The 14,385-nt window shown below is 41.3% G+C and overlaps 1 protein-coding gene across 3 annotated transcripts in view; it reads right to left on the bottom strand.

Moving 5' to 3' along the window:
* CDH4 (cadherin 4) overlaps nt 1-14,385 on the bottom strand; it is a 665,178-nt gene that overhangs the window by 213,476 nt on the left and 437,317 nt on the right. The window lies entirely within an intron of this gene.

A 14,385-nucleotide genomic window follows, 5' to 3' on the forward strand; every position in this document is an offset into this window, starting at 1 on the left:
TTTTTCACAGAGACATTAGAATATATTTTCCATCACTGAAAGAAAGCAGGCACCTTACTTCTCAATTCTTTGCTGTCAAATGCGTAAAAAACTATTATAGCCTGCAGTAAATGATTTATGTTCTGATGTTGTCTGAGTCTTCTACCCTGGAAATAATTTTTTTTTGTTAGACACTGGTGAATGCTATTACCAATAAGTAAATTGTATCATCCTTTCACCGTAAATCACCATGCTTCAAATATAAGATAGCCGAACAGATTTTTTCCCAACTACAGGAACTTCCAAGTAGGATTGTATGGGGACATGTGGGTGAAGCAATTACTTTGTCCATCTACTTTACCCCAGTCTGGTAAGCATCATAGCTTCTCTTAAATTCTTGTACTCACTCACCTATGAGCTCTTTTACCAATAAAATTATGAGAATGATTGTCAATTCGGGATAGGCAGTGATGTAACCAGAAGTAGTGGCTTTTACCTGCTGAACTTTCAGGAGTGATTTGCAAATATAGCAACCGGACCATATTCTTGCAGGTATGACCCTAAGTATTCACAGATACGTCACATTCTGAGGATGGACATCTAGGTGAGCTGCATTTTTAGCTCTAAGACTACTGTGACTGTGAATGCCAAATGAAGATCCATTTGGTTCTGTATGAGCCAGAAGATTGTGCCACCTTACTCAAATCAAGTAGTACCTTACTTTGTGAGTGGCTCATTGGAACTACTAAGAGAATAAGAAACTATTCCCTATGGGCAAAAGGCATAATCTTGCCCTGCAATCAAATCTTTTCAGAGATGCAATGCCTGACTGTATTTCTCAGGGGCAAACAATGAGACCACGCATTTCTTCCTGCTTTATTATTTTTAATCACCCCACACATTCTGAAAATAAAATTAGCTTTTTTGTTTAAATAAATGTTACAGCTTATGAAGCCTTGAAGCCCAAATCATACAAATAAGTGAATTGCAAAAAAAGCCTGAAAGCATTATAGAACTGAATGCAGATTCAAATGCATCTTAAGGCCATTAAACGTTTTGATTTAAAAAAAAATGGATATCAAGACTAAAAAACAGATTCCCTTTTATAGACAGCTAAAGAACTACGGGATTGGAATTATTACAATGATGCCTGCTGGCATCACTGTAGTTAAAGTCTGTCAGTATTTCCATCATAACCCTTCAGTTTCAGGGGTTCATAACTCATCCACAAAAACTTACTGCAGGCTGAAATTTGGGATACAAGGTCTCATCACATCATCACTATAGATCACAGACTTACACACAAAGCTTTAGGAAACAAAGGGGTTGGGGGAGGGAATAAGCTCCACATGATAGTTAAGTGAAAGTTTGCTAAAATGCAATGTTATGTAAAATATATCATTAGAGTTTGGCTGAGTGTGGTAGTTGTTGTCTGCAGTGACTCTGGACAGAGCTGATTTTAGGTTTCTGTAGCAGGGCTTAACCACTCTGGCTTTGGTTGCTGCCTTAGTTTTGTCTTTTTTCCCAGTTAATCAAATTCTAATGGGAGGGTGCGTCCTTATTAACTTCTCTGTTCAGGAGTCTGGTTTATTACGAGAGTTCACAACATCACAAAATCTTCCACCCAACCTCCGAGCAGGCTCAACATCCTTCACGGAGGGTTCTTAGTCTCAGTAGGGACAGGAATTTCTTCTCACTCCCTTCCAGCCTTCCTAGTTGGTTCTTGCTCCCTATAGGCCTTCTAGCTAGATTCCTAGCTAGGTTCCCCCCCAGGACTTCTAGCTAGGAGCTATGAAGAGTTACACAACATAGGCCTCCTCATTAGTCTTTCCACACTATAATGAAGCATGGACACATTCTCAGTTTGCTTTTCATGGAGTCTTTCTCCTGAATGACCACAGGCTGCCCTTTTATCCCCCCGCAGGCCTGGTTCTTAGTCGCATGCTCCTGATGACATGAACCTTGTATTTTCATCCCCTACACCTGTGGAGGTGGGCTAAACCTGACACAGCTGAGTCTGAACCCCAACCTTCTTAAAGGGCCAGCTCACCCTGTGACAGTATTACAAGGATCTCCAGAAATGGGGATTCCATCAACATGCTGATAAACATACACAAACCAAGCACAAGCTTCTATAGGTTAATGGCAACATTCTAAACTTAGCTTTTCCTAACTTTAGGGGCAAAAGTCACTGCCTTAGGGCCAAATTTTCATTGCTGGCTTCTGATTTTGCGTGTCCATTTTTTGGAAATGAAACTAAAGGCACTTCCTAAAGCGAGTGCACGTTTACATTGTGTACGCAAACATCCCTTTGCATGTGTAAATTTGGCAACATGGTCCCTAAATCCTTAAAATACATGGGCAAGTTATTAGAATGTGCTTGTGAAGAGCTCAATCCTGCCATAGTGCTGACCACATTGGCTTGATCGAGCAAAGCATTTAACACATGGTTAACTTTCAGCCCCGGAGTTGTCCTGGAGGAGTCAATGGGACTTCGTAGGGGATGAAAGTTAAGCAGGTGTTTAAATGCGTTGCTGACTCATGACCAGCATGTTTAGCACTGTGCAGGATCATGCCCCAGTTGCCTTGAGGTTGGCCACAAATGTGTCCCTTAACATAATCAGTTGCCTGATTATTCAGTGTGTGCGTGTAAAGTGTCTCAAGTAGATGACGTGACCAAATACCAAATTTAATCAAAAAGGTGATCAGCTGTCCCACTGGAACTTTCATCAAGAACAAACTGCAAAAAGAGTGAGGGCTTGTCTACAATGACACTGTAGCACTTGTGAAGGCAATACCTACCGAGAGGTGGTAGCTACGTCATCGGGAGAAGCCTTCCCCTTGACATTGCCCAGTCTACACCGGGTTAGGATTTTCCGTATCTGTGAGTGACAGAGTTCTACTTACATAAGTTGCTAGTGTAGACCAAGCCAGAGTTTTTAATCAAACCATGGCAAATGCTAGACAGCCACACTTCAGTGGCCCATCATCTAACCACATGGCTTACAAACCTCAACCAGCCTGTATTAGGAAAGGCTGCAAAAGGATTTACACTTTCACAACTGAAAATCTCAACTGCTAAAAATAAAACAATTAACTACAGAAGCAAAGGCTTAAAATTAACCCAAGAGTAAGTTCTTTGAATCCTAAAAGCTGACATCTGAAATTCGTCAACAATACAGATTAGAAAGAAGAAAAAGATGTAATAGAAAAAGGGTGGGTGGTCTCTTCTGCTTTCCCTAAGCTATACAGACACAAAACAGCACATTTCAGAAACAGTCTTGCCGTCGAGGTTATAACTGCACCTTCTTTCAGGTTCCACCGTTTCTTTAAGAATACATTTCAAGTCAGCAAAGAAATCTAATTCCACAGCAACCTGCTACCAAAGTGGGTGAGCGGTGTCAAGAAATGAATTATTCCAACAAAGGGACAGATTGAGAGTTCTTTGCCTCATCTTGTGTCTCGGCCTTTTTATTTATTTATTATTTGGCAACACATCAGCAAAACAAAATCCTTTGTCTTATCGAATTAACCTACCCTCCCTCTCTACACTTTGACTTTATACAGTTTGAATAGCTTTTATGAGCAATGCACATTAGCACTGACTATGCCTTCCTGTCTTTGTCTCTACACATAATGACAGCTGTACTGAATGATTATTAGACTTGTCTCGCTTTCTTAAAAAGATGGGGAATATAATGATATGTTGCAATATGTGCTATGGACTACTACATCCAATTGCTTCTCAGAGTGATTGATAAACTCTTTACAATAAGCCTGATATGATTTTCTTGAGGGAGGAGTATTTATCTTTCAGCTCTTCCCACTTTTCCATTTTTCAGGGTGAACTCATCTGGAACTGGATCTAGCAGGCAGGGTGGGAGTGTATGAATCAGTTCAGAATAATCAAGGAATGAGCACTGGGCACTTAGTCATTGATCATGCTGAATGGATAGCTTTGACCTCTCAGAGAATGCCACCCTTCTGCATTAGAGGAGCAGATAGACAGATCTAGCAGTCAACTTCAAAACAGAATGAGATAAATAGCTGGATATACTAATTATAAACCCAGAATATAGGGTTACTCTTATCCAAAGTTCTCAGAGTGCTTAACAATAAACAAAGCCATCATGAGATGGATGTGATCTAGGAAGCTGAGCATAGAACTGGGAGCCAATACTCAAGAGTTCTCATCCTGGCCTTGACAATCACTGTGTCTGTGGCCTTGAACAAATCATTCAATCTTTCTGCCTCAGTTTCCTCATCTACAAAACAAGGATAACAGTTGTTATTTATGGAGACGGGGGGAAGATCTGCCCCTGGAGTGGATCTCCACTCCCAATAAAACAGACAAAAAGCTTGATAGTACGGCTCCAATGTCCAACTCTTTAGGATAATTTTCAGCCAGCAAGAGTGCGCGGTGTGGGGATGGCATACCAGTCTATACCCCCCAACCCCAGTTTCGCTGAGGATCATTAGTGGGTTATAAAGCACTTTGTAAATGAAGCCCACATTTTCAGTGCCCTGCCCCTTTCCTGCATGGCATTATTTGCGCTTGCAACATTTAGGCCCATAGTTTGCCTTGGCAATGAGTTTCAGGCACATATATTGGTCCTTGCATGGCGTATTACTGGATTTGCACCAACAAGCTGGTTGTTAGTCATGCAAATGGATATATATGTGCCAACAAGTCATTTGCAGACACAAAAATGATGTAGGTTAAATTTTGTTGGGACACCAATGTAAGCTCTCTTGGGTAATGACTGTCTTATTTCCCAATTTGTCTGTACAATGCCTAGCACATCAGAGCCCTGATCTGAGAGCAGGGTTCCTAGATGCTACCTTAATATTAATTAGAATAGGAAAAATAAAATTCTGCAGTCATACATAGTCAAATTTGGAACCTCACCTCATTTATCTTTTCCCCAGACTAAACTTTGATCCACAAATAAATAAGATAGTGCATGTATTTCTCCTTGAAGATATTATTCCATTCTGCAATTATGGAAAATTCAGGGCCCCAGAAAGATTTAGTGACTAGGTTTCTGCCGCAAGACTTGTGTCAGTGGAAAAGCATTTGTACTCTTGGGAATCAAACTGAGTCACCCATTTGTGGCAGGTGTTTTAAGCACTCAGCCTAACAACTCACCCCCACATGGCACCACAGCAATTCAACGACTAAATTAAATCTCTGAATATTAAATTAATGATGGAAATCTAAAATATTAATATATTCTAATTGAATATTCTCCAATAAATTATCTAGGCATTCTCAGCAATTTGATTTTACTTTCATTTCTTAAGGAACTTTCAGCTGCATAAATACAGCTATTAAAGCAATTCAAAAAGGGAACATTCTCTGCTCAGACTAGAGAACTCTAAACACAAAGGGTCTAAAAATTTCTTTCATATGATTGATTAAATCATAGAGCCCAAGACAGCTGAATCATTAAATGACTGCTTTCTTCCAGTTCCTCTGGCGTTAGCAAGGACAATATAAATTCCCCAAAGGTCTGAATACAAGGAAATACAATATATATAATTACAGTATAGGCTTGAATGCTGTTCTAAGAAAATTTCAAATGGAGCATTTATGCTGTAGTTGCACTTTTCAATCTCTACCACTGCGCATATGTACATGTAATGCCCACCCAAACACTGGGCTTCTGCTTTCTTCGGCCCAGATTCCAATTCCCATGTGGTGTAAATCAGTGTAGCTCCATCAATTTAAATGGAGCTATGCTGCGTTGCACCAGCTGATCTGTGAAATGATGGGAAATTGAAAATGACATCTAGTCTTTGTACTCTGGGGAGAATGCAAATGGAGGAACATATTGTAGTTTTATGAATATATATTATGGTGCATATTTAGGAACCTACTCTCTTTTTGGGTTTTTTTGGTCTTTTTGGTTTTTTATAAGGAGTGTAACTTTAGTGCCCTCGTGGCCAAGATGGAGTCTGCTCTGCAGGCAGCTCTGGCCAAGAGATGGCACGCTCAGGAATGCAGCAGGAAAAATTCCTTCCACCCCAGGGGCACCTGTTCCAAACCCCCCAGAGTGAACACACCTACCCACAGGAAAAGTACAATGGATATAACAAAGGGAGATATTTATTTACAGAGGGATGAGAGGAGAAAAAACAACAAGGGGAAATGTAGCGGGGGCAGTAGAACAGGGTTGCATTCAAACCAAGGCCCCACAGGCCCAGCGGTAGCACAGTCTGAAAGGGCAGACACTGAGCAATGTGTCTGCACACAGAGTTCAGGGGTACTGAGCAAAGTTCCAGTCCAGTGCTGAGTCTTGGGTGCTCCTGGTCGTCTTCAGCGCCAGTGAACTTTCCCCAACAACCCCTCTGGTGCCCTCTTCTGCCGTCCTCTGTAAAGCCACATAGAGCGACCACCTCCCCACTTAACTAGCTAGCAGCTTCCCTCCTTATTCCCATTGCAGAGTCACAAGCCCCATGCAGCTCTGGGCAGCAGCGATACTGGGTCCAGCTCCGGCCTGTCCTTCTCGGGCAATTCCTCCCTGGCACAGTGCTCCTCCTGGCTCCTGTCCTGGGGTATCCCCGATCGGCCTCCCAGGCTTCAGGCAGGTTCCCTCTCCTTCACTTTGTCCAGGGCCTCCCTGCTGCAGCCCTTCTCTCCCCCAGCTCCAGAGCCACACCCCCAAGTTTCCCTCCTTTCTCTCACTGCTCCCCCTCCCCAATAGGAAAAAGATTTAAAGGGGCCATGCTCGCTAAACCCCAAGGAGTTACAGGAGTTTTGAATGGACATGTCAAAAGAAGAGCAGTATGTTGAATCATTTCTCTCTCTTCATTCAGTCAGGGTATGGAGGGTCCTAGGCTGCTAACAAAACGTGCATGGTACAATCCCACACCACAGCTCGAGTCTATGGCTGCCTGTGCTTAACAAACCTGAAATCCTGCTGCTGTTAATCTTTTTCTGTATACTTTGGGCTGGCTGGTGCCAGGAAGGCTGAGCCCCGAGCAGCAGACGGTTAGGCTCTGCACCACCGCTATCACAGCAGCAGGAGAGACATTGCAACACAGGAAGATGCCTGCTGGAGCTCCTTGGGAATAAACTCTATTGCACTATGCTTTAGGAAGGTGCAGCACATGCTTCCCTCCATCTCCAGCCAGACTGTGTGTAGGCATGGTGTGAAAATGGCCCTGGCCTCCTCCTCACCCAGTCAGTCTGTCATAAGTCAGTGATGAAGTCAAGTTCTTCTCACTCTAAGGAATTTTCATGAGAAGGTCTATCAGGTCTGGACTGAGCTGGCTGCCTGTAGACTCCACAACAGAGACTGGAGTGGCCAAAGGCATGAGTTTCAGCTGGTGACACTCGCTGAGATTACAGAAGTGCTGGGGGTAGTTCCTGGCTGCAACCTGAGAGGTGGATCCATGTTTCTTCATGGCTGGCAAATAGTAGCAAGAAAGTACTGGGTCTTGACTGAGACCATCAATACCCTCCCTTTGGGAAGCCCTTCCTAGGCCTCTGTTCAAAAAAACCTTCTCTTGACTGCAGACAAATGCTAGGTCTTGTGTCTCCGTCTTACAGCTAGAAGTTAATGGATTCCGAATAGTCAATTTCACAGTGGTAAGAAACCTAGCTAATACAGGGTCTATTAGGAATTCTATTAGGAATTCTGTACAATAAAGAAACTTCTTCACAAGAAGGTGTAGGGTGTAAAGTGAAGCGTAGGCAGGGGAAATGACAATGTTAATGTTGTCTGCCCAAACTAGGGCAGATTCTTGGGTGTGGTACAACTACTTTCCACCACAAATACTGGTGGAATCTGGAGTTAGAGTTAATTTAAAGCCTAAAATCAGGATCTTACACCCTGGAGGATCACCCCAATACAGGCAGTTGTTGAGGTGGCATGGACATGACACATAAGCTCTAACACCACCCGCTCTGCTGCGGGTGTAGCGGATAAATGAGGGTGACGTCAGGAGACCTCTGTGCCACACCAGTCCCCAGGTGCGTTTGTGGTCTGTTGGGCTCTTTGCAGCAGATGTTTCCCCTGAAACAAGGGGACTGGGCTGTCAAACAGGAGCAACAGGATCAAGGGAGCACAAAGGTGAGCTTTAATATATCTACAGTGTATGTAGTTCAATTGAACCCCAGAAACGGGCATCTTAATTCTACCCCCTTGTGCACATACATCATAAGACAGTCTTTTATTACACAGTAACTATTTTTTTCCATAGGCCTCATTCAGGGCACAAGAGAGAGAGAGCACTCAGGGAACGTGGCAACTGTTTAATACTTTCTCCTCATTGTTCAGCGTGTGGCCCCATGCCTCATTTACTGCACATCATCCACAGACTGTTCAGAATAGAGAGTTCTTTTCTTTACAGGTTTTGCTACTGCTCCCATTGCCATAGCATCCAAGCCCCTCACAAACACTAAAGAATTTATCCTCCCAGCATCCCTGCGAGAGAGGGAAGAATGATCCCTATGACAGAGGGGGAAGCAAAGCATGGAGAGGAAAGCCAAGATTTTCATAAATAGTCATCTACAAAATAAATGCACCAAAGATTAGAGGCTGCCCAGACACAAATGGGTCTTGTAAAGGTAACTGTCCAGCTTATGAATAAGAGTTAATAATACGTCTATGGAAAGCTGATGTACGTTAATAATGTTAATACCGATACATGTTTATTTTTAAATGTGCTCCTAAATCCATATTCAGGCCCCTAAACAAGCTTTGGTGACTTGTGGTAGGTCATGCAGGAAGCGTGCGTCAGAGGCAGGAGTACAACCCAAATCTCATGGGTCTCCGTTCAGTACATCAATCATCTTCTAGAAACCCCCAGCCTTGCTCACTATACACCAGACACTCTACAGGAAATGAGGTTTGGTGCTACAAAGGCCAACCTGTTTCATGACACACCATGCAAAAACTGGTTTCAGAGCAGCAGCCGTGTTAGTCTGTATCCGCAAAAAGAACAGAAGTACTTGCGGCACCTTAGAGACTAACAAATTTATTTGAGCATGCAAAAACTGAAGCATATGAGGAAAGTGCGACTTGGTCTGCAGGCCATTTCACTATGCAGCGCTGCCTCATTCTTTATCCAACATATACAGTGAATACAGCCTGGATCTTGAAACACTGGATATTAAAGGGCTCTTTAATGCAGAGTTAACCGTGGGCAGGGTTCTAATAAGGGAAAGATACAGGGCTCTGTATAAAAATGATTGTGGATTTGGAGGGCTCTGGAGGAGTTCTGCTTTCTTTATGATGCACTCTTATGTGTACCTTGTTTCTAATTTGAACTTCAGCTTCCAGTCACTGGTTCTTGTTATGCCTTTCTCTGCTGCATTAAAGAGCCCTCTAATACCCAGTGTTTCCTCCCCATGAAGGTATACACACATATCTAGCCACCTCTCAATCTTCTTTTTGATAAATGAAACAGAATGAGCTCTTTACATCTCTCCTTGTAAGGCATTTCTCCAGCCCTCAAATAATGTTTCTGGCTTTTTTCTGCGTACACTACAATTTTCAACTTTTTTTTAAAAAATGTGTACACCAGAACTGCACGCAGTACTCCAGTATCAGTTTCACTCATGCCATATACAGCGGTAAAACCATCTCCCTACTCCTACGCCCTTCTCTCCTGTTTATACGGCCAAGGATCACATTAGCTCTTTTTGCCACAGCACCACATTGTGCATGCTGAGCTGCTTGTCCACAATGACCCTTAGAGCCTTTTCAGAGTCATTACTTTCCAGGATACAGCCCCCCACCCATGCCCCATTCTGTGCGTACTATCTGCATTCCTTGTTCCAAGATGTATAACTTTGCATTTGGCTGACTTGCAATGCATTTGGTTTGAGTGGACTCAACTTACCAATTGATCCAGATCGCTCTGTATAACTACCCTGTCCTCAAAAAGAAAAGGAGTACTTGTGGCACCTTAGAGACTAACAAATTTATTTGAGCATATAAATAAGTGCTCAAATAAATTTGTTAGTCTCTAAGGTGCCACAAGTACTCCTTTCCTTTTTGCGGATACAGACTAACACGGCTGCTACTCTGTACCCTGTCCTCATAATTATTTACCATTCCACTAATCTTTGTGTCACCTGCAAATTTCATCGGCAGTGATTTTCAGATCATTGATGAAAATGTTGAATATTGTCAGGCCTAGTAACACTCCCTGCAGAACCCCACTAGAAACACCCCCATTCTATTATGTTTCCCTGTTGACAACTACTTTATTGAGTTCTGTCAGCTAGCCAGTTCTTAATCCATTTAATAGGTTCCTTTATTGATACTGTATTGCGCTAATTTTTTAATCAGAATGTTGTGCAATACTAAGCTAAATGTCCATATTACATCTATGCAGTTACCTTTAATTTGTCATCTAATCAAAGAATCAAATCCTGTTTGTTTGACAAGAGCTATTTTTCATAAAACCATGTTGACCATATATTAAAGGATAGGAATATAATTAATTCTCTATTAATTGAATCTCATATCAGCTTTTCCATTATTCTGTCCAATACTGTTGTCAGACTAACCAGTCTATAGCTGCCTGGGTCGTCCCACTTGCCCATTTTGAATTTTGGCACAACATTAGCACTCTTCCATTCTTCTGGAATTTCCTTGGTATTCCAAGGTTTATTAAAAATGAACATCAGTGGTCCACAAATCTCCCTTAGCCAGCTCTTTTAGAACTCTTGGGTGCAAGTTATCTGGGTTTGCTGATTTAAAAATCTTTATCCCTAGTAGAAGGACAGGTTTCAGAGTAACAGCCGTGTTAGTCTGTATTCGCAAAAAGAAAAGGAGTACTTGTGGCACCTTAGAGACTAACCAATTTATTAGAGCATAAGCTTTCGTGAGCTACGTTATTTAATATAATCTTTGGTTAGTAATGTGGGCTAGAGAGTACTTCATCAATCTCATGTGATACCAATAAGTTCAAATTCTGTCAAATGACAGTCCCTTCCTGTACAATAGGAGGAATATTCATATTCCACGACTGTACTCTCCTAGTACTAGGGTTTACTCACTCCTTGTTGGCCAATGCGCAAAAGACCGTAACTAGGAACTGTATTCAGTTTTCTTGCATGTTATTGCAGTGCGCAAACAGTGAATGACATGGGCTAGAATTTTGAATGAATTGTGGTCTGCAAGTACCTACACAAAAAGAAGTAGTTAATATTATGGGGGTTCTTTAGGGTGACAAACTAGATAGTAAGATGCAATGGCTAGAAGCTGAAATTAGAAACAATCAAATTGGAAATAAGATCCAGCTTAAACAGTGATTGTATTTAACAACTGGAACAGATTACCAAGAGATGTGGTAAATTCATCATCATCTGGAGTTGTTAAATTGAGACTGGATGCTTTCAAACAGATATGCTCTACTTCCAGCCCCCGTTATTGGGTTCAATAGTGTTCGCTTACATAGAATGGAAGGATGATTCCCTTCATTGCAGGAAGGACCAGTTGAAATTCTATGGGCTATGATGCATTAGTCCTGGTGGTCTATTCTGGCCTTAACATCTGCAAATTTTATTCACACAGGATCAGATCAATGAACTATATGGATTTACACCAGCTAAAGATCTAGCTTACAATTTGCTTCTGTACTGCTAATGTTTTCTAAGCAGCCAAACCCAAACAGACATTTGTTCTCTCTTTTATTGTATTCCTCTCGACCTAAACACAATCAAACTTCTAGCAGTTGACACATATGAACAGACTTGATGTTCCTTTGAAAGAAACAAAACCAAACCCTGTAGTTACCAGAAAGAATTCTATTCCCTCCTCCAGCCCTCCCCAGGAATAACATTGTAGAAGTTTGGGGGGATGCGGTTCTTTTTTATTTTATTTTTTCATTTTGCCAGAATGAAATACTTTAACAAGTAGAGAATTACAGCTGATACCAACTGAACCAGATAGCTCGTAATGCAGCCTTACATGGCTCCCATCAAGCTGTATTCACCTTGCTATGATTTAAACTTCATTCAGGCACAGCCTTGCTAAAAATAGTGACAAGTAACTAATCAACTTCCATAAAATGGAATTTTCCCCTTCACAATAGCAAGCAGGATTAGGAGGGAACACGAAAGATTTGCCTATGCATTTCAAATTAGTCTAACCTATAAAAATGCAAACAGAATCCAGCAAGCAGTGGGATAAAACGTACATCTAGTAGGTTGGGTCTTAATGTTCAGGTTTTCATATTATTCAACACCTCATCTTGGATATACAAGACTACTCATAGATATCATAATGGATGGACAACTTTTCATTAGCTATACTTGCATCTAAAATGTAAGCTCAGACAGCACTCTCTAGACCAAAGGGAAGTGCAGGGTCTAGGAACTACTGCTAGTTTTGAAAGCTTTACAAAACTGATCGCATTCTCTGACACGCACTTTTTTTCCACATGTTAGCTCAATGCTGTATTTCTTCATGTGCTCTTTCTGCTCTACGGTGTGAACAGATGGGAACAGAAAAACCCAACACTCAATCAGCAGGAGTGTTTGAAATCAGACCAGAACTGTTCACCTAGCTTTATTAGACAGCAGAATGCCTTAGGGCAATCTGAAGATTATGTGGATTGAAATAAGCACACGGTTCTGGTCTTTGAAAACATGGGGTTGTCCTATTCTCACCAGTTAAAGGGCAGAGTCTAACTGGTGAACCTTTAACACATGCTACCGTTCACTTCACTCAACCCCCACTTATAGGGGCTATCAAATGGGTCGAGGGACTGGATGCCGCAGATGAGACCAAACACCATCAAATATCAAACACAAAAACCAGAAACATCAGGCAGTCTCATGTTCAATCAAGCTGTTATTTGTGCAAGGCTGTGACTTTCCCCTCCATTATAATTCCTTCTGCACTTCACGAGGCAGAAAAAAAATCACAGTATTTTAAATCATTTCCTCCCCTCCATGTCCAAATTTTGATTTCATTTATTTTATTTTATTTTTATTTTTGTACTACTGTCTGCACAGCAGATCTTGAAGCCATGAGGGGGTTTCTTTCTTTAACAATTTAAGAACATGTTTGCTGTGTCTAGCTGTTTTTCCCCAAAGCTAGTGTTTCTTTAAGGTGTGAATATTTACTCCTCCATACTTATATAAAAGATAACAATTGCCTTCCCTATTTGTAAACATGACTTCACATTCTGAGTTCTACAATCTTATCTCCAGACCATGACAACAAGTATGTGGGAGATATTAGCCATTAACCTACACATCTGCAGTAGGTAACCTGATAACACTAACATATGCTAAGGTTTAATAAGCTGAAGCCAAAGTCTCTTGTCACTCTTCAGCCAAAACTCATAAAGAAGTCAACGTGGGGGGACCTCTTATTGTAATTAGCCTGCTTGCTGTGTAGTGCTTAAATACTGACAGGCATTCAGAAGTAACCCAAACTATCCATTTTGCTTAGTGAGGCTTTTGAGTTATTCTCCCTTTAATTCATTTGGGCAACTCAAATTACAATCAATATGACAACATATTAAAAGGCCAGAGTGTGCCCAGATTCTGAATGCCAGGGAAGGCTTCTTGCACCCTTCCCCCATTCATGCCCCTCAGCAGCTGACAGGCACAGTTTGGTCCACAATACTGTGTTGTACATCATGGACCTGATTTGCACAAAGAGAGGCCTATGCTCTAAATGCAGTCTGCACCTACCGTCACATGTGAAATAAATTCAATTGCACATACGTATGGCTACATAAATCCAATCCTTGAGTATTATTTTTCACCCCACATCACAATAACTGCAGTGTGACAGTATCTGCATAAGTGTGCAACGAAGTGAATGAAATTCAAGCCTCTTTTTTGAAAACAAAATCAGGCATTAAAGTATCTGACTGTCGATAATATTCTGTCCCAAATCACCTCTGTGCTCCTTGCAGAGATATTGTGTCAACACCACAATTGCAGCACCTGGTATTTGGTGGGTTGTAAATGTGCTTCTTTCCGACATTGTATGACTTATCAAGTTTCCTGATACTCCTGTGAGATTGAGCAAACTACTCTTTCTTCCCAACTATCATGCAAAGTCTCAGCTAATCAGTGTGGAACAGGTAATGACAGCAATTCATTTTAATCCAGGAAAGGGCTCGGCAAGCATTGTTTCAAGAAGAGCGGGATGAATTTCCTGACAAGGGATGTAAATTACACACCACTGCTTTTTCAAAATTAGTTCTTAAATTCTGCAATTATGTCACAATTTTCTTCTAAAGGAAGAATTATAAAATATCAGTCAGTGAGTCTTCATTTTATTTACATTTTTTTTTGACAGCTAGTATTTTTCCTTTCCGGAAACCAAAATCATGGCTTATAAAACAAACAGTCACATGTATTTATAATTTTGCTACATTTATCAACAGCAATCAAATGCATCCTGTAGTCCATATTTTTGTCAT

Source organism: Lepidochelys olivacea, assembly GCF_965140295.1.
Source record: "Lepidochelys olivacea isolate rLepOli2 genome assembly, chromosome: 13".
Lineage (NCBI taxonomy): Eukaryota > Metazoa > Chordata > Testudines > Cheloniidae > Lepidochelys > Lepidochelys olivacea.